The sequence below is a fragment of the Ranitomeya variabilis genome, chromosome 5 (assembly GCF_051348905.1).
Source record: "Ranitomeya variabilis isolate aRanVar5 chromosome 5, aRanVar5.hap1, whole genome shotgun sequence".
In the NCBI taxonomy this organism is placed as follows: Eukaryota; Metazoa; Chordata; class Amphibia; order Anura; family Dendrobatidae; genus Ranitomeya; species Ranitomeya variabilis.
The window spans coordinates 658,533,562-658,554,082 of record NC_135236.1 but is presented as its reverse complement, the minus strand read 5'-3'; the positions used below and the strand labels follow the sequence as shown (position 1 = coordinate 658,554,082).

The 20,521-nt window shown below is 45.8% G+C and overlaps 1 protein-coding gene across 1 annotated transcript in view; it reads right to left on the bottom strand.

Annotated features, from left to right (window-relative positions):
* The window catches only part of PRMT8 (protein arginine methyltransferase 8), a 188,835-nt gene extending 171,956 nt beyond the window's left edge, over nucleotides 1-16,879 (bottom strand). Inside the window, exon 1 of the mRNA XM_077266494.1 lies at nucleotides 16,856-16,879. The gene's annotated coding sequence lies outside the window, so the exon portion shown is untranslated. The remainder of the gene's footprint in view (nucleotides 1-16,855) is intronic.
* Between the last annotated feature and the right edge of the window lie 3,642 nt (nucleotides 16,880-20,521).

Here is a 20,521-nt window from a genome sequence, read left to right as displayed (position 1 = left end):
GAGTATGGCTTGAAGCTGTATTCTAATCCACTCCCTCGGCGTTCCGGCCACCGGTATTGCGCCTCAGCAGGGTGCTGCCTCTTTCAACAAAACCCCTGCTGGTATTCTCCTTCTGCTTGATCTCGTTTCTCACTCAGCACAATCTGTCTCGCTTCTAGTCCTTTCCTTGAGTCCCGCCGCTTCCAGGAGCCTGCGCGGACCCGTTACGTTCTTTCAATGCCAAGCCTCTGCCAGGATCCCACCCCTGGCAGAGACCCTACAGTCTCTCCCTTCACAACACCCCCTGCCACAGGGTGTTGCTCCGTTCAATCCCGTCAGCGTTCTCTCTAACTTTCTGCCTGACCCCCAGTTTACCCACTATGGTGGGGAGTGGCCTAATGAATAGCACCCTTAGCTCCCCCCGGAGGCCCAGCTGTGAAACATATTGGTGTCTGTGATACCTGATTGGAGGAACTCCTTCGGTGCCATCGAACGTACCATGGCTCCCCTTAGCGGCGAAGCCACGGTACTGCAACGACCAGAACTCTGGGGCGCTGCAATAACAGTACAGCAGGCCAGTAAAGAGTTAATGCATCGCAAAAGAGGGATAAGAGAAATCCTGAGTTCATTTTTTTTTTTTTTTTTCTGCAGTGTGTTTAGCCTCTCTCCTCCCCTTAATCTCTGGGTGGTTCAGAATTCAGCTGCAGCTATGGACCTTCAGAGTCTGTCTTCTAGTGTGGATCATCTCACTGCTAGAGTACAAGGCATTCAGGATTATGTAGTTCGCAGTCCTATGTCAGAGCCTAAGATACCTATTCCTGAGTTGTTCTCCGGAGACAGATCTAGGTTTTTGAACTTTAAAAATAATTGCAAATTATTCCTTTCTCTGAGACCTCGTTCCTCTGGTGATCCGGTTCAGCAAGTTAAAATTGTTATTTCTTTGTTGCGTGGTGACCCTCAGGATTGGGCATTCTCTCTGGCGCCAGGAGATCCTGCATTGCAAAATGTGGATGCGTTTTTTCTGGCGCTTGGAGTGCTTTATGAGGAACCTAATCTGGTAGACCAAGCAGAAAAGGTTTTGCTGGCTCTCTCCCAGGGTCAGGATGAAGCAGAGGTTTACTGTCAGAAGTTTAGGAAATGGTCTGTGCTCACTCAATGGAATGAGTGTGCCCTGGCAGCGATTTTCAGAAAGGGTCTTTCTGAAGCCATTAAGGATGTTATGGTGGGGTTCCCCACGCCGGCGGGTCTGAATGAGTCAATGTCTTTGGCCATTCAGATTGATCGGCGTTTGCGGGAGCGCAAACCTGTGCACCATCTGGCGGTATTTTCTGAGCAGAAGCCTGAGTCTATGCAATGTGACAGGATTCTGACCAGAATTGAACGGCAAAATCACAGACGTCAGAATGGGTTGTGCTTTTACTGTGGTGATTCTGCTCATGTTATCTCAGATTGTTCTAAGAGCACAAAAAACTTTGCTAAGTCTGTCACCATTGGTACTGTACAACCTAAATTCATTTTGTCTGTTACTTTAATTTGCTCTCTGTCATCCTACACAGTTATGGCTTTTGTGGATTCAGGTGCCGCCCTGAATTTGATGGATTTGTCTTTTGCCAGGCGCTGTGGTTTTGTCTTGGAGCCTTTGCAATTCCCTATTCCACTAAAGGGAATTGATGCCACGCCATTGGCCAAGAATAAACCTCAGTACTGGGCTCAAATGACTATGTGCATGACTCCTGCACATCAGGAGGTGATTCGCTTTCTTGTGTTACATAATTTGCATGATGTTGTCATGTTGGGTCTGACATGGCTGCAGGCTCATAATCCAGTCCTGGATTGGAAAGCAATGTCTGTGTCAAGTTGGGGTTGCCAGGGGATTCATGGCGATGCTCCTTTGGTGTCAATTGCTTCTTCTACTCCTTCTGAAGTCCCTGAATTTTTGTCGGACTACCAGGATGTATTTGATGAGCCCAAGTCCAGTGCCCTACCTCCTCATAGGGATTGTGATTGCGCCATAAATTTGATTCCTGGTAGTAAGTTCCCTAAGGGACGACTTTTTAATTTGTCTGTACCAGAACATGCCGCTATGCGGAGTTATATCAAGGAGTCTTTGGAGAAGGGGCATATTCGCCCGTCCTCGTCCCCTTTGGGTGCGGGGTTCTTTTTTGTGGCCAAGAAGGATGGTTCTCTAAGACCCTGTATAGATTATCGCCTTCTAAATAACATCACGGTCAAATTTCAGTATCCTTTGCCACTGTTGTCCGATCTGTTTGCTCGGATTAGGGGGGCCAGTTGGTTCACCAAGATAGATCTTCGTGGAGCGTATAATCTTGTGCGTATAAAGCAGGGCGATGAATGGAAAACAGCATTTAATACGCCCGAAGGCCATTTTGAGTACTTGGTGATGCCTTTTGGGCTTTCTAATGCCCCTTCTGTGTTCCAGTCCTTCATGCACGACATCTTCCGAGAGTATCTGGATAGGTTTATGATTGTGTACCTGGATAATATTTTGGTCTTTTCTGATGATTGGGAATCTCATGTGAAGCAGGTCAGGATGGTATTTTGGGTCCTGCGAGCCAATGCCTTGTTTGTGAAGGGCTCTAAATGTCTCTTCGGAGTCCAGAAGGTTTCCTTTTTGGGCTTTATTTTTTCGCCTTCTACCATTGAGATGGATCCAGTCAAGGTCCAGGCTATTCATGACTGGACTCAACCTACATCGGTAAAAAGTCTTCAGAAGTTCTTGGGTTTTGCTAATTTTTACCGTCGCTTCATCACTAATTTTTCCAGTGTGGTTAAGCCTTTGACGGATTTGACTAAGAAGGGTTCTGATGTGACGAATTGGTCTCCTGCGGCCGTGGAGGCCTTTCAGGAGCTCAAACGTCGGTTCTCTTCGGCTCCTGTCTTGCGTCAGCCGGATGTCTCTCTACCATTCCAGGTCGAGGTTGATGCTTCTGAGATTGGAGCAGGGGCTGTCTTGTCACAGAGAAACTCTGATGGCTCTGTGATGAGGCCATGTGCTTTCTTTTCAAGAAAGTTTTTGCCTGCCGAGCGGAATTATGATGTTGGTAATCGGGAGTTGTTGGCAATGAAGTGGGCATTTGAGGAGTGGCGACATTGGCTTGAGGGAGCCAAACATCGTGTGGTGGTCTTGACTGATCACAAGAATTTGACTTATCTCGAGTCTGCTAAACGGCTAAATCCTAGACAGGCTCGATGGTCGCTGTTTTTCTCCCGTTTCAATTTCGTGGTTTCATACCTTCTGGGTTCGAAGAACGTGAAGGCTGATGCTCTTTCTAGGAGCTTTGTGCCTGACTCTCCGGGAGTTTCTGAACCGGCTGGTGTCCTCAGAGAAGGGGTGATTTTGTCTGCCATCTCCCCTGATTTACGACGGGTACTGCAGGAATTTCAGGCCAATAGACCTGATCGTTGTCCACCGGAGAGACTGTTTGTCCCGGATAGATGGACCAGTAGAGTCATTTCCAAGGTTCATTCTTCGGTGTTGGCAGGTCACCCTGGGATTTTTGGTACCAGGGATTTGGTGGCTAGGTCCTTTTGGTGGCCTTCCTTGTCGCGGGATGTGCGTTCCTTTGTGCAGTCCTGTGAGATTTGTGCTCGGGCCAAGCCTTGCTGTTCTCGTGCCAGTGGTTTGCTTTTGCCTTTGCCTGTCCCGAAGAGGCCCTGGACGCATATTTCCATGGATTTTATTTTGGATCTTCCAGTCTCTCAGAAGATGTCTGTTATCTGGGTGGTTTGTGATCGTTTTTCTAAAATGGTCCATTTGGTGCCCTTGCCTAAGCTGCCTTCCTCCTCTGATTTGGTTCCACTGTTTTTTCAGAATGTGGTTCGTTTGCATGGTATTCCTGAGAATATTGTGTCTGACAGAGGATCCCAGTTTGTGTCCAGATTTTGGCGGTCCTTTTGTGCTAAGATGGGCATTGAATTATCTTTTTCATCGGCCTTCCATCCTCAGACGAATGGCCAAACCGAACGTACTAATCAGACCTTGGAGACTTATCTGAGATGTTTTGTTTCTGCTGATCAGGATGACTGGGTGACTTTTTTGCCATTGGCTGAGTTCGCCCTCAATAATCGGGCTAGTTCTGCTACTTTGGTTTCGCCTTTTTTTTGCAATTCTGGTTTTCATCCTCGTTTTTCCTCAGGTCAGGTTGAGCCTTCTGACTGTCCTGGGGTGGATTCTGTGGTGGATAGGTTGCAGCAGATTTGGAACCACGTGGTGGACAATTTGACGTTGTCACAAGAGAAGGCTCAGCGCTTTGCTAACCGCCGTCGCTGTGTGGGTCCCCGACTTCGTGTGGGGGATTTGGTCTGGTTGTCTTCTCGTTATGTTCCGATGAAGGTTTCCTCTCCTAAGTTCAAGCCTCGTTTCATCAGTCCTTATAAGATTTTGGAAATCCTCAACCCTGTGTCATTTCGTTTGGACCTCCCAGCATCATTTGCCATTCACAATGTGTTCCATAGGTCATTGTTGCGGAGATATGTGGTGCCTGTGGTTCCTTCTGTTGATCCTCCTGCTCCGGTCTTGGTCGAGGGAGAATTGGAGTATGTGGTGGAAAAGATCTTGGATTCTCGTGTTTCGAGACGAAGGCTTCAGTACTTAGTTAAATGGAAGTGCTATGGTCAGGAGGATAATTCCTGGGTTGTCGCCTCTGTTGTCCATGCGGCCGATTTGGTTCGTGCCTTTCATTCGGCTCGTCCTGATCGGCCTGGGGGCTCTGGTGAGGGTTCGGTGACCCCTCCTCAAGGGGGGGGTACTGTTGTGAATTCCGTCTGGGCTCCCTCTGGTGGCCTTTAGCGATACTGCGGGTCTGGAGCTGGGCTCAGCTGCCTCATTTCCTGCTATGCTGGTTCCTATTTAACTCCACCTGCACCTTTGTTTGTTGCCTGCTGTCGTTGTATTCAGTACTGGTTCTGATCTCTCTGGACTTCCTTGTGACCTGTCTCCATCTGGAGAAGCTAAGTCTTGCTAATTCATGTTTGCTAATTTTTCTCTTGAAAATATGTTTCATTATATGATGAGTTCAGTCCAGCTTGCTTATATGTGATTTTTTGCTTGCTGGAAGTTCTGGGGTGCAGAGTGCGCCCCTCACATCGTGAGTCGGTGTGGGGGTTCTTGTATTTTCTGTGTGGATAGTTTTTGATAGTTTTTGTACTGACCGCACAGATCCCTTGCTATCTTCAGTCTATTTAGCGTTAGCGGGCCTCATTTGCTTAAACCTGTTTTTCATTACTACGTTTGTATTTTCCCCTTAACTCACCGTTATTATTTGTGGGGGCTGTCTAAACTTTGGGGTCATTTCTCTGAGGCAAGTGAGGCTTGGCTTTCTCTCTAGGGGTAGTTAGTTCCTCAGGCTGTGACGAGGCGTCTAGGTTTTTAGGTAACGCTCCACGGCTGCCTTTAGTGTGTTTTGGATAGGTTCAGTGTTGCAGTCAGTATAGTTTCCACATCCCCAGAGCTCGTCCTAATATTCTGGTTTACCTATCAGGTCAGTTTGGTGATCCTACCACCGGATCATAACAATATAGGTAAAAATCAAATGGCCCTATGAGTGTATGCTTTGTCAGCCGCCATAATGCCCTATAAATTCCAACCATGCAGCTCGATGTGTTGCCCAGATACTTTATTTCTATACGTGCCAGCCTCGTACAACCTCCTACACACCACGTTGTTCTTCTTGTACCCATGTCATGGGGCTGCTAATTTGCTTTGGTGCATCCCTGTATTGAAAGTACTTTCGATGATGATCTATAGACCCTTGTTGTGAATTTGCTTTTTGCTCCCTCTAGTGGTTACTAGTTTTTTGACTCTGGTTTTTCTGTCATTCCTTTTATCCGCACCTGGGTCGTTAGTTAGGGGTGTTGCTATATAAGCTCCCTGGACCTTCAGTTCAATGCCTGGCAACGTAGTTATCAGAGCTAGTCTGCTGTGCTCTTGTCTACTGATCCTGGTTCCAGTTAAATCAGCTAAGTCTGCCTTTTGCTTTTTGCTATTTGTTTTGGTTTTGTATTTTTGTCCAGCTTGTTCCTTATCTATATCCTGACCTTTGCTGGAAGCTCTAGGGGGCTGGTGTTCGCCCCCCGGACCGTTAGACGGTTCGGGGGTTCTTGAATTTCCAGTGTGGATTTTGATAGGGTTTTTGTTGACCATATAAGTTACCTTTCTTTATTCTGCTATCAGTAAGCGGGCCTCTCTGTGCTAAATCTGGTTCATTTCTGTGTTTGTCATTTCCTCTTACCTCACCGTCATTATTTGTGGGGGGCTTCTATCCAGCTTTGGGGTCCCCTTCTCTGGAGGCAAGAAAGGTCTTGTTTTCCTCTACTAGGGGTAGCTAGATTCTCCGGCTGGCGCGTGTCATCTAGAATCAACGTAGGAATGATCCCCGGCTACTTCTAGTGTTGGCGTTAGGAGTAGATATATGGTCAACCCAGTTACCACTGCCCTATGAGCTGGATTTTTGTATTCTGCAGACTTCCACGTTCCTCTGAGACCCTCGCCATTGGGGTCATAACAGTTTGCCAGGCCAGTATTAAATGTTTAATGCATTGCAGAAGAGGGATTATAAGAAAGAAGATTCTGAGTTTTTTTTTTTTTTTTCTTCTTCCCCTTTACCTCAGAGTGGCTATGCTTGCTGCAGACATGAATGTCCAGACCTTGATTACAAGTGTGGACCAGCTGGCTACTCGTGTGCAGGGCATACAAGACTATGTTATCAGAAATCCTAGGTCAGAACCTAAAATACCGATTCCTGAACTGTTTTCCGGAGACAGGTTTAAGTTTAGGAATTTCGTGAACAATTGTAAATTGTTTTTGTCCCTGAGACCCTGTTCATCTGGAGATTCTGCTCAGCAAGTAAAAATTGTTATTTCGTTCTTACGGGGCGACCCTCAGGATTGGGCTTTTTCGCTGGCGCCAGGAGATCCGGCATTGGCTGATCTTGATGCGTTTTTTCTGGCGCTCGGTTTACTTTATGAGGAACCCAATCTTGAGATTCAGGCAGAAAAGGCCTTGCTGGCTATGTCTCAGGGGCAGGACGAGGCTGAAGTGTATTGCCAAAAATTTCGGAAATGGTCCGTGCTGACACATTGGAACGAGTGTGCACTGGCCGCTAATTTTAGAAATGGCCTTTCTGAAGCCATTAAGAATGTTATGGTGGGTTTTCCCATTCCCACAGGTCTGAATGATACTATGGCACTGGCTATTCAAATTGACCGGCGGTTGCGGGAGCGCAAAACCGCAAATCCCCTCATGGTGTTGTCTGAACAGACACCTAATTCGGTGCAATGTGATAGAAAAACCGCAAATTCCCTCATGGTGTTGTCTGAACAGACACCTGATTTAATGCAATGTGATAGAATCCTGACTAGAAATGAGCGGAAAATTCATAGACGCCGGAATGGCTTGTGCTACTACTGTGGTGATTCTACACATGTTATCTCAGCATGCTCTAAACGTATAGCTAAGGTTGTTAGTCCTGTCACCGTTGGTAATTTGCAACCTAAATTTATTCTGTCTGTAACTTTGATTTGCTCACTGTCATCTTATCCTGTCATGGCGTTTGTAGATTCAGGTGCTGCCCTGAGTCTCATGGATCTCTCATTTGCTAAGCGCTGTGGTTTTACTCTTGAACCATTAGAAAATCCTATTCCTCTTAGGGGTATTGATGCTACACCATTGGCAGCAAATAAACCGCAGTATTGGACACAGGTTACCATGTGCATGACTCCTGAACACCGCGAGGTGATACGTTTTCTGGTTTTACATAAAATGCATGATTTGGTTGTTTTAGGGCTGCCATGGTTACAGACCCATAATCCAGTCCTGGACTGGAAGGCTATGTCAGTCTCAAGTTGGGGCTGTCGTGGTATTCATGGGGATTCCCTGCCTGTGTCGATTGCTTCTTCTACGCCTTCGGAAGTTCCGGAGTATTTGTCTGATTATCAGGATGTCTTCAGTGAGTCTGAGTCCAGTGCACTGCCTCCTCATAGGGACTGTGACTGTGCTATAGATTTGATCCCAGGCAGTAAATTTCCTAAGGGAAGACTGTTTAATCTGTCGGTACCTGAACATACCGCTATGCGTTCATATATCAAGGAGTCTCTGGAGAAAGGACATATTCGTCCGTCTTCTTCCCCTCTTGGTGCGGGATTCTTTTTTGTGGCAAAAAAGGACGGATCTTTGAGACCTTGTATTGATTATCGGCTTTTAAATAAGATCACTGTCAAATTTCAGTATCCTTTACCGCTGTTGTCTGACTTGTTTGCCCGGATTAAGGGTGCCAAGTGGTTCACCAAGATAGACCTTCGTGGTGCGTACAATTAAGGGTGCCAAGTGGTTCACCAAGATAGACCTTCGTGGTGCGTACAACCTTGTGCGCATTAAGCAAGGTAATGAATGGAAAACCGCATTCAATACGCCCGAAGGTCATTTTGAGTACTTGGTGATGCCTTTTGGGCTCTCCAATGCGCCTTCAGTTTTTCAGTCCTTTATGCATGACATTTTCCGGAAGTATCTGGATAAATTTTTGATTGTTTATCTGGATGATATTTTGGTTTTTTCTGATAATTGGGATTCGCATGTGGAGCAGGTCAGGTTGGTCTTTAAAATTTTGCGTGAAAATTCTTTGTTTGTCAAGGGCTCAAAGTGTCTCTTTGGTGTACAGAAGGTTCCCTTTTTGGGGTTCATTTTTTCCCCTTCTGCTGTGGAGATGGACCCAGTCAAGGTCCGAGCTATTCTTGATTGGACTCAGCCCTCGTCAGTTAAGAGTCTTCAGAAGTTCTTGGGCTTCGCTAACTTCTACCGTCGTTTTATCGCTAATTTTTCTAGCATTGTGAAACCTTTGACGGATATGACCAAGAAGGGCTCCGATGTAGCTAACTGGGCTCCTGCTGCCGTGGAGGCTTTCCAGGAGTTGAAACGCCGGTTTACTTCGGCGCCTGTTTTGTGCCAGCCTGACGTCTCACTTCCCTTTCAGGTTGAGGTGGATGCTTCGGAGATTTGGGCTAGGGCCGTTTTGTCGCAGAGAGGCCCTGGTTGCTCTGTTATGAAACCTTGTGCCTTTTTCTCTAGGAAGTTTTCGCCTGCCGAGCGAAATTATGATGTGGGCAATCGGGAGCTGTTGGCCATGAAATGGGCATTTGAGGAGTGGCGTCATTGGCTCGAGGGTGCTAAGCATCGTGTGGTGGTCTTGACTGATCACAAAAATCTGATGTATCTCGAGTCTGCTAAACGGCTTAATCCGAGACAGGCCCGCTGGTCATTGTTTTTCTCCCGCTTTGATTTTGTTGTCTCGTATTTACCAGGTTCAAAGAATGTGAAGGCCGATGCTCTTTCTAGGAGCTTTGTGCCTGATGCTCCTGGAGTCGCTGATCCTGTTGGTATTCTTAAAGATGGAGTTATCTTGTCAGCTATTTCTCCGGATCTGCGACGTGTGTTGCAGAGATTTCAGGCTGATAGGCCTGAGTCTTGTCCACCTGACAGACTGTTTGTCCCGGATAAGTGGACCAGCAGAGTCATTTCCGAGGTTCATTCCTCGGTGTTGGCAGGTCACCCGGGAATTTTTGGCACCAGAGATCTGGTGGCCAGGTCCTTTTGGTGGCCTTCCTTGTCAAGGGATGTGCGGTCATTTGTGCAGTCCTGTGGGACTTGTGCTCGAGCTAAGCCGTGCTGTTCTCGTGCCAGCGGTTTGCTCTTGCCCTTGCCTGTCCCGAAGAGACCTTGGACACATATCTCCATGGATTTCATTTCTGATCTTCCGCTATCTCAGGGCATGTCCGTTATCTGGGTGATATGTGATCGCTTCTCCAAGATGGTCCATTTGGTTCCTTTGCCTAAGCTGCCTTCCTCTTCCGATCTGGTTCCTGTGTTTTTCCAGAACGTGGTTCGTTTGCACGGCATCCCTGAGAATATTGTGTCAGACAGAGGATCCCAGTTCGTTTCCAGGTTCTGGCGATCCTTTTGTAGTAGGATGGGCATTGATTTGTCGTTTTCGTCTGCTTTCCATCCTCAGACTAATGGACAGACGGAGCGAACCAATCAGACTTTGGAGGCTTATTTGAGGTGTTTTGTCTCTGCTGATCAGGACGACTGGGTGACATTCTTGCCGTTGGCTGAGTTTGCCCTTAATAATCGGGCTAGTTCCGCCACCTTGGTTTCGCCTTTTTTCTGCAACTCTGGTTTCCATCCTCGCTTTTCTTCGGGTCATGTGGAGCCTTCTGACTGTCCTGGGGTAGATTCCGTGGTGGATAGGTTGCAGCAGATCTGGAATCATGTGGTGGACAACTTGAAGTTGTCACAGGAGAAGGCTCAGCGCTTTGCCAACCGCCGCCGCGGTGAGGGTCCCCGACTACGCGTTGGGGATTTGGTATGGCTTTCTTCCCGCTTTGTTCCTATGAAGGTCTCCTCTCCCAAATTTAAACCTCGTTTTATTGGGCCTTACAAGATATTGGAAATCCTTAATCCTGTATCTTTTCGTCTGGATCTTCCTGTGTCGTTTGCTATTCACAATGTATTTCATAGGTCCTTGTTGCGGCGGTACATTGTGCCTGTAGTTCCTTCTGCTGAGCCTCCTGCTCCGGTGTTGGTTGAGGGCGAGTTGGAGTACGTGGTGGAGAAGATCTTGGATTCTCGCCTCTCCAGGCGGAGGCTTCAGTACCTGGTCAAGTGGAAGGGCTATGGTCAGGAGGATAATTCCTGGGTGGTCGCCTCTGATGTTCATGCGGCCGATTTAGTTCGTGCCTTTCATGCCGCTCATCCTGATCGCCCTGGTGGTCGTGGTGAGGGTTCGGTGACCCCTCACTAAGGGGGGGGGTACTGTTGTGAATTTGCTTTTTGCTCCCTCTAGTGGTTACTAGTTTTTTGACTCTGGTTTTTCTGTCATTCCTTTTATCCGCACCTGGGTCGTTAGTTAGGGGTGTTGCTATATAAGCTCCCTGGACCTTCAGTTCAATGCCTGGCAACGTAGTTATCAGAGCTAGTCTGCTGTGCTCTTGTCTACTGATCCTGGTTCCAGTTAAATCAGCTAAGTCTGCCTTTTGCTTTTTGCTATTTGTTTTGGTTTTGTATTTTTGTCCAGCTTGTTCCTTATCTATATCCTGACCTTTGCTGGAAGCTCTAGGGGGCTGGTGTTCGCCCCCCGGACCGTTAGACGGTTCGGGGGTTCTTGAATTTCCAGTGTGGATTTTGATAGGGTTTTTGTTGACCATATAAGTTACCTTTCTTTATTCTGCTATCAGTAAGCGGGCCTCTCTGTGCTAAATCTGGTTCATTTCTGTGTTTGTCATTTCCTCTTACCTCACCGTCATTATTTGTGGGGGGCTTCTATCCAGCTTTGGGGTCCCCTTCTCTGGAGGCAAGAAAGGTCTTTGTTTTCCTCTACTAGGGGTAGCTAGATTCTCCGGCTGGCGCGTGTCATCTAGAATCAACGTAGGAATGATCCCCGGCTACTTCTAGTGTTGGCGTTAGGAGTAGATATATGGTCAACCCAGTTACCACTGCCCTATGAGCTGGATTTTTGTATTCTGCAGACTTCCACGTTCCTCTGAGACCCTCGCCATTGGGGTCATAACAGACCCTATGTACTGTCCATTGTTAAATGTCCTCTCGACTCTGCAGGATTCTTTACAGTCTTCAGGTGGTTAAATATTGTTTTTTGTAATACACCTTGATCTGCAAGAAAGGTGAGAACGTAAGCATAAAACAGCCGACAGGAGCAGAATAATGGCAAGTTCATTTAAGAGCAGGAGAACTTGTGCCAGCCAAGATTACTGAACTGCTTAAAGCCTTTTAGTGTTATGCATGAATTTAATTTATGATATGGGGCACTCCAGCAATATTGATATTCCTCTATGCGGTATTGTGTTTCTGGCTGTCAAATGCATTGGCATTGACAGCCTGTTCTTTCCATTAAAGGGAATTTCCCACCTTTACCATACGGCATACCCAAAGAATACCCATCACTGGCAAAGGGCAGATTACTTAAAACTGTATTTTTATGCTTCAGTTCAAAACCCTACCTCTTTTAATTAAAATGCACCTCTTAAAGGGGTTGTCCGAACTTGGGGTACAAGTATGCAGTCTCTCTATGTCAGGCATGTCAAACTTAAACACACAGAGGGCCAAAATGAAAAACGTAGGCAAAGCTGTCGGCCAATCAGTATATAGTATAATGTGCCCCACATAGTCCTCCATACAATATAATGGACCCCATATAATCCTCCATGCAGTATAATAAGCCCCATATAATTTTCCATACAGAATAATGGGTCCCACATAGTCCTCCATACAGTATAATGGGCCCCACATAATTCTTCACATAGTATAAAGGGCACCACATAGTCCTCCATGCAGTATAATGGGCCCCATATAATCCTCCATACAGAATAATGGTCTCAACATAGTCCTCCATACAGTATAATGGGCCCCACATAATCCTTCATATAGTATAATGGGTACCACATAGTCCTCCATACAGTATAATGAGCCCCGCATAATCTTCCATACCGAATAATGGGCCCCAGATAATCCTCCATACAGTATAATGGGCCACACATAGTCCTCCATACAGAATAATGTGCCCCACGTAGTCCTCCATACAGAATAATGAGCCCCACATAGTCTTCCATACAGAGTAATGTGCGTCACACAGTCCTCCATACAGTATAATGGGCCCCACATAGTCCTTCATACATAATAATGGCCCCACATAGAGGTGGCTGTCCTTGTGTTGCGGACAAAATATAACTCAGATTTGGCCCACGGGCCCCCGTTTGATATGAATGCTCTATGTGAAAGCAAACTTGTGAAGCCTCACAGCGAGCAATGTGCGTGCTGTCAGGATTCTCTTGTGTCCGGAGCAATTTGCAAACATGTTGTCACATGCCAACTAAACGTGCATAGCCTCACTCAATGACATGTCTAGTCAGAATGTGGCTGAAATATGCAAATCACAAAATTGTGGTCACATGCCTGCCTGCTTCCAGTGCTGGAGAAACCTGACAGCATGCACTGTGTGTGGTGTGAGGATTCACAAGTCTACAGTCACATAGAGCGACGTACCCCAAGCCCACCTGGACAACTCCTTTCATAATTTTGCCACCAATAGGGGCTCTCTTCTACACTAGAATACGGAGTTGTCAATCTGATATTTTTTACTTTGGGGGGGGGGGGGCAAATTATCAAAAAAAATCCAGGACAGTCGATATTTTTTACGGACATAATAAATCATTATGATTTTAGGTGATTTATGTCTCCATCCAGTAGTTCTGAAATGAAGCCATGTGCTATATTCACTGGCATCTATACCATGATGATAATTAAAGGCATAATAATCTGTTCAAGTTTCTCCAATTTCAAATAATTTTTGGACAAATCAAAGGTTTTTTTTACGGATGGGAGTGCCCTATTTTTTAGGAATTTCTGGACGGTTGGTGACCCTTATCAGAAATCACATAGGTTGTCCATAACTTGAAAAACTATGCTGTCCACTTTTAACAACAGTGCCACCCCTATCTACAGGTCTTGTATGGTATTGCAGCTCAGCCCCATAATATCCAAGCATTGTCATTTATAGTTGCTCACTGTACATTTCGGCTCATACAAACAACATCAGTGATGATCATGTCTACCAAAGCGTTAATTACTGTCAATGCTCTGGATGTAAAGTGCACCTGCCGGCATCCGTTCATGATTGACGGCAATTAAAGCCAAATTTAAACCTCATTTCTGTTGATTTATAGGCAATGCATCTTCTTTTCCAGCACCTGGGTGTCCCTCGCCTGTTCCTGGAGGTAATACATGGACAGCTGGTGAATGACAGTAGTTTAATTACTGTCACCTTTTTGGTCGCATTCACCATGGCATGGCCTGGAGTTGGGACCGATAAATCCACATTCGTAACATAGCACAATTATTTGGGCCATTGAACAATGAGGAAGAAGAGATGAATTTGCTCCTCCATTCTCATACAAGGGGTTAAATTGTTAGACCCAGGTCCTATTAGAAGGACTATCATGAGATAGAGGTCCTAAAGCCCGTCGCTGTCAACGAGGAGATGGTTGAAAGTCCCATCCTTTGTATGGAAATTCCGATCACCTATCCACTGAAGGCAGTTCAGAATGGGGTCCCGTTCTTGAGATTGGTGAGACCTGCATCTACTACACATTTATGAAATAAGAATGGCCTATGTTTAGGCTATACCGTCAATACCAGTTTAGTGGGGATCCAATTCTTGGCCTTGACAATTGAAGGACCCAAGTTATGGTCTCGAACGATTGGACACCCACCGATGACTAAGGAAAAGGATAAATTGAAAAATGCTTTCCTATTAGAACAGAGCTGTCATGGGTTTACCACAACAGTGTGGAGCCAGAAGACCGCAGCATCTGATTGTTCCTACTCAGGTGCTGAGAAGAAGCACTTCTCCTTCATTTTAAATGTGTATATTTCTTCTGGCAGAACAGGGGTTAATCGGCCAGGTTGGAAATGGGATAGCCACTCCTTTTCCCTTTATAATCTGGGCTCTGTTACAAATCCTTGTCAGAGCTAGCATTTGCTGCATGGCTAACGGTGGGAGAGGAGTTAATATGAGAAGGAGAGTTGGAAGAGTTATTAGTGACTGTTGCTTGGTTTGTATGGGTTGTAAGGCTGCAGTAGCATCGTACGCAGTGAAGAGGCAGTGACCCACAAAGTTCCAACACAAAGGTCTCTTTAATGTGTTTCCTCACAGCATTAAAGTCCAATTCACACAAATGCATATAAGTTCGGTGTATATTATCAGTGATCAGTTCACACCAGTTCATAGCAATACATATCATATGGCTTTAGATTTGCAGTCCCTAAACAGGCCAGACTTCCCTTATCCAGTTTCCCTGGGCGGCCGCACGCCATATTACAGTCTCCATACACACAGCCTCATATGTTTCAGATACTACACATGCCAGCCGTCCTCTGACTAGTTCCCGTGGGTGTCCTGCATCGCTGTATCACAGTCTCTTTACAAACACAGCCGTACACAGCCCAGGATATCCTGCGGATAGCAGCCGGGCACCATATCCACCTTTTTGCAATCGTTACACATGCTAGTCCTCTTTCGGGCACAGGACATCCACCTCTGGGCACAGGACTGTCCACATCCGAGACCAGTTACATTGGATGACTTGCATCGCTGTATACGCTGCGGGTGCCAGGCTATTCAGCTGCCCTGGGTGCTGGCTCCACTGGCCTGTGCCTCCATGCACTCAGCCAGCACTCTGCAGGCCTCTGCTCTGCACTCCAGTCTGACACTGAGGTTGCACCACACCTGACACCCCCATACCTCTTACTGCAGGGCTTTTAACACACACAAATCTGTGGCCTTCAGCCACATGGAAAACCCGGATCAGAAATCTGTGACTCCCATGCACACCTATGGACTTCATCCGTCTGCATGCACAACCTGGGAAGAACACACAGTGACCCCTACCTGTGACACAAGTCACTGCCTCACCTTGCAATCACAGCTACACCTACGACTGCCATGCACACCTATGGCCTTTGTACTCCGGTGCACAGTAGAACTCCCTCTTCCATGGGTGGGGGAAGAGAACAGATGGAGGGCTAACTCAGGAGATAAGGCACGGGTGGAGGCCCCGGCATCTTCACCTTCAGAAGTATCCCGGGGAATAGGGCGAGCAAGGGTGCCCCCTAGTGTCTGCCATGCACACCTATGGCCTTCATACGCTTCTGTGTGAATTCTGAGGAGCACAAACAGCGCCCCCTAGCTGTAACAGGGGTCACAGCCTCACAGGGTGGTAATTCCCTATCCTTCTTTATTTGGGTTTATTGCCCTACCTCTACTCCCCGGTGCATTCCTCTGTTATATGTGAGTTAATATTTTGTATGCCTGGAGTTTTCTGTTAAACCTTGTTTGTGTTCCCTTGTTTGTAGGGTTGGTGTACTCCGATGCACAGTAGCACCCCCTCTTCCCTGGGTGGGGGAAGAGAATAGATGGAGGGCTAACTCAGGAGATAAGGCAAGGGTGGAGGCCCCAGCATCTTCACCTTCAGAAATATCCCGGGGAATAGGGCGAGCAAGGGCACCCCCTGGTGTTAGGGACAGGGAATGATCCCCTAGTCCCGGGTCACTGACCAGAGATGCAAAAAAACAAAGTGGCTCTATCTAAGAGTAACATTGAATAGAAGGTAGCAATCGGGACCCACCCTTCATCTTTAACTGTTGTGCAAGCGGTGAGCACAACTCCACTTCAAGTGTTTGCATTTGGTGAAATACCATATGTTCCTGGAGTAACAACACGCTGTCCAACATAACCTTCAGTACTCGGACAGCAATGGATATAAACTGACAACGATTCATCAGCGATACTAGTGCAATAAGCTACAACGCGTTTCTGCTTATGTGAAGGTTTGCCAGCCTAAGCCGAAACGCGTTGTATAAATAAAATTCACTGTCTTTTGCCTTGAGTATCAATGATGAATAATTGGTAATCATAAAGAAAAGTCATCAATATGGAAATATGTATATGAAAAATGTGGAAGCCCTAAAACTCATATTTAAGCTGTGCAACTAACTACAACAACATGGAAGGGCGCCCCAAAGGGTAGACATGGCTGGTCTTATGTCACATATGTTACATACATCTTTGAAAGTGGAGGTAGAAATGGGAGATGAGGATCTCTATAAACGATAGAAAGAGGCAGAAATAATCAAGGCGACTATTACACTACTCTACTTGAAATGAGGCCATTACCCACTACCAGATTCTGGGCATCAACAGAGGCCGTAGGACCGAGCTTCATTCCAGGGGAATGTGAATCAATATGGATGGTCGTGCTTTGGTGATGATTAACACAGAGGAAGTTTTCTTACCAGGCAAAATTTGGAAAATTTGTGTTGGTTGTGCCGAGGCCATTACCTATTTTCTTGGACTGGTGCTGCGCATCCTCCATTGCTAAAAAAAAAGGGAATATTTTACGAACATTCGAAGCAATTTCTGAATGTAGTATAATAAGAAATGATCTCTCCAGCTTGTCAATCATTAGTAATATTTCCCCCTAGGAGATGGAGCTATTTAATATCATACACAGCAGATGAAATGTCTGAGTAAAGGGCACAAATGCTGCTACTTGTCATAAAGGCCTTTGGTGCATGATTGTTTCTGGCATCATATATACAGTTACATAATAATATCACTGGAGTTATTAGCAGTCTGTTGTGTTGCTGAATGCGGCAGATGCTCCCGTCATAACATAGGCATGCGAGAAATACAAATAGTAGATATACTCATCTCCTTCCATCAGGAAAACAGTATTGATGACCCATAGGTCATCAATATCAGATTACTGGAGGTCCAGCGCCCACTTATCAGATGTCTCCCAGCTCAGTGCACTGGGTAAAGTTAAAGATGACACATTTCCTTTGTATTTTAGGCAAAAAAAAATTATATTGTCATTTTTCATATTTCACAAATTACAAATGGGAAAATGGGCCAATGAAAAAGTTTGGGCACCCTTGGAGATTTGTGTGCTCGGATAACTTTGACCTTAATTAGCCTGTTAGGGTTATGGCTAGTGACAGGCGATCCCGAACAGTAAAGTTTTGGATCCGTACCAAACACCTACTATTCAGGCACGGACTCCGAACATGGACTTCCCCAAGAAGTCCGTGTTATTGTTTAGGAGTTTCTCATGCTGTCATCTGCATGACAGCGCAAGAAACACCGGTGACTCTGATCGGTAGTCAGATTATTACCGCCGGTCAGAGCGTTAGCAGCTTTTACTGGCGGTAATATGTTTACCTCTGGTCACAGAGGCGTCAGATGATATGAGCACTACTACCGCTAGTAACAGCGAGAGCAGGCAGCACTGATGGGAGTATTCATCAACCGGAGCCTGCATTATAAATATATTAAAAAAATGATATGGGGTATGTTCTATTTTTGATAAACAGCATGGCAAAACTGACAGATGCAGGCTGCAACTCTCAGCTGTCAACTTTACATTGGCTGGTTATCAAAAATAGTTCAAGTTTTTAAATAAATTATTTAAAAAAAAAAACGGTTTGGGATCCCCCACATTTTTGAGAACCAGCCATGCCAAAGCAGACAGGCGGGGGCTGGTATTCTCAGGCTGGTAAAGGGCCATGAATTTTGACCCCGCAGCCTAAAAATGGCAGCCCACACCCACCCTAGAAAAGGCACATCTATTAGATGCACCAATTTTTGCACTTTGCATTGTTTTCCCCACTTGCCCTGTGGCATGGGCAAGTGGGTAATAGTTGTGGGGTGGATGTCACCTTTGTATTGTCAGGTGACATCAAGCCCACATGTTAGTAATGGAGAGGCATCTATGAGATGCCTCTTCATTATTAACCCCATAGTATTAGTTGTGCTGTCATGTAGATGACAGTTTGTCAAACAACGGATATCTGCCCCCCCCCCCCATTCATCTGAATGGAGTCCGGGTTCTGGTACTGTTCTGGAACCTGAACCAATTTTTTTTTTAAATGTTAAGCCGAACCCGCCAGATCACTAGTTATGGCTTGATCACTATCATCATTAGAAAAGGCCAGGTGATACAAATTTCCCTTCTTTATAAAAACCCAGTCTCTTCCAACTTTGTGCCAAAAAAACAGCAGCTATGAGTTCTTCAAAGCAGCTGCCTAACTGTCTAAAAAATGGTGGAGGCCCACAAAACAGGAGAAGGTTCTAAGAAAATAGCAAAGCATTCTAAGAAATGGCAGTTAACAGGAACAGTGGAGTTCAAGATAAGGTCTGGAAGACCAAGCCAAATTTTAATGAGAAATTTCAGAAAGATTTAGCAAATTCTGAATTTGTGGTGCATTGTTCTACTGTTCAGAGACATCTGCACAAATATCAGAAGAAAACCTCTCCTGCATCCTCACCATAAAATTCAGGATCAGAAGAATGCAAAAGAACATCTAAACAAACCTGATGTATTTTGTAAACAAGTCCTGTGGACCGGTGAGGTTAAAATAGAACTCTTTGGCCACAATGATCAAAGGTACGTGTGGAGAAAAAGGGCACAGAATTTCAGGAAAAGAACATCTCGACAACCATTAAGCATGCTTTGGGATTGTGTTGCAGTCAATGGCATGGGGAACATGAAAATGAAATTTTAACACATTCTTGATGCAAACGCAACACCATCTGTAGAAAAGCTGAAGTTGAAAAGAGGATGGCTTCTACAAATGGATAATGATCCTGAACACACTGAAATCCACAATAGACGACCTCAAAAGGCGCAAGCTGAAGGTTTTACAATGGTCCTCACAGTCATCTCATCTGAACATCATTAAAAATCTGTGCCTAGACCCCAAAATAGCAGAGGATGCAAGATGCAAGCCGACCCAGCAATCTCACAGAACTGGAAGAATTTTCCAAGGAAGAATGGATGAAAATCCCTCAAACAAGAATTGAAAGATTCTTGTCTGGCTTCAAAAAGTATTTACAAGCTGTGATACTTCCAAAACAGGATGCAACTAGGTACTAACGAGGCAGGGTGCCCAAACCTTTTCATCGGCCCATTTTCCTTTTTGTTATTTTTAAAATGTAAAAAATGACAATTATGATTGTGCCTAAAATACAAAGGAAACGTGTCATCTTTAACCCTTTCAGAGTAGGTCAACCAGATCCTGAACAACTTCCTGCGACAATTGGTCAATGCCCATCACAATGATTGGGCCAAACTCCTGACTTGGGACGAATTTTCATACAACAACCATGCAAGTGAATCCACTGCAAAAGCTCCACTTTTTGTGGTCCACAGTCAACATTATAATATTCTGTTCCCTGTGTCTACTACCACTGACTGATGCAGAATCCCTTGTCAAAGGCTTTTCTAAGATCTGCGAAGACACCAAGACCACCTTATTCAAATCCTCTGAACGGATGAATAGACATACAGACAAGAGGCTTCTTGATTCACCTCTGTTTGGTCCTGGGCACACAGTTTGGCTGTTGTCAAAGTATGCCCGTCCCAAGCTACCCTCATATAAACTGGGTCTTGCTTCATTGGACCATTAAAGGTTCTCAAACAGATAAATCCTGTAGCCTACAGGCTTAAACTTCTGGCCTCTTTACAAATCTCCAATTTATTTCATGTATCTCTCATCAAGCTGGTCATCCTCAGTCCCTTCTTCAAACATCCAGGTACCAATCCTGCTCCAGTCAGCACTGAAGACGTTTTCGAGGTAGAGAAAAGTCTGGCCACAAAGAGCGTAAGAGGAAAAAATGTCAGCGTCCTTCATGCTTCTTTCCTCCCCCGGCAGGGATGCCGGCTTAGTCCTTCTCCGGCTGCTGCCCTGGGTATGCGCATGATGCGTAGAACCCTGTGCACTGTGCTTAGGGCATAAGAGTGTGCCACTACTTCCTTCTTAAAGGGGACATGTGCGCCATTGCACACAGACATTCTAGGGAGGAGCTAGAGACAGACACAGACATTCTAGGGAGGAGCTAGAGGCAGACACATACATTCTAGGGAGGAGCTAGAGGCCGACACAGGCATTCTAGGGAAG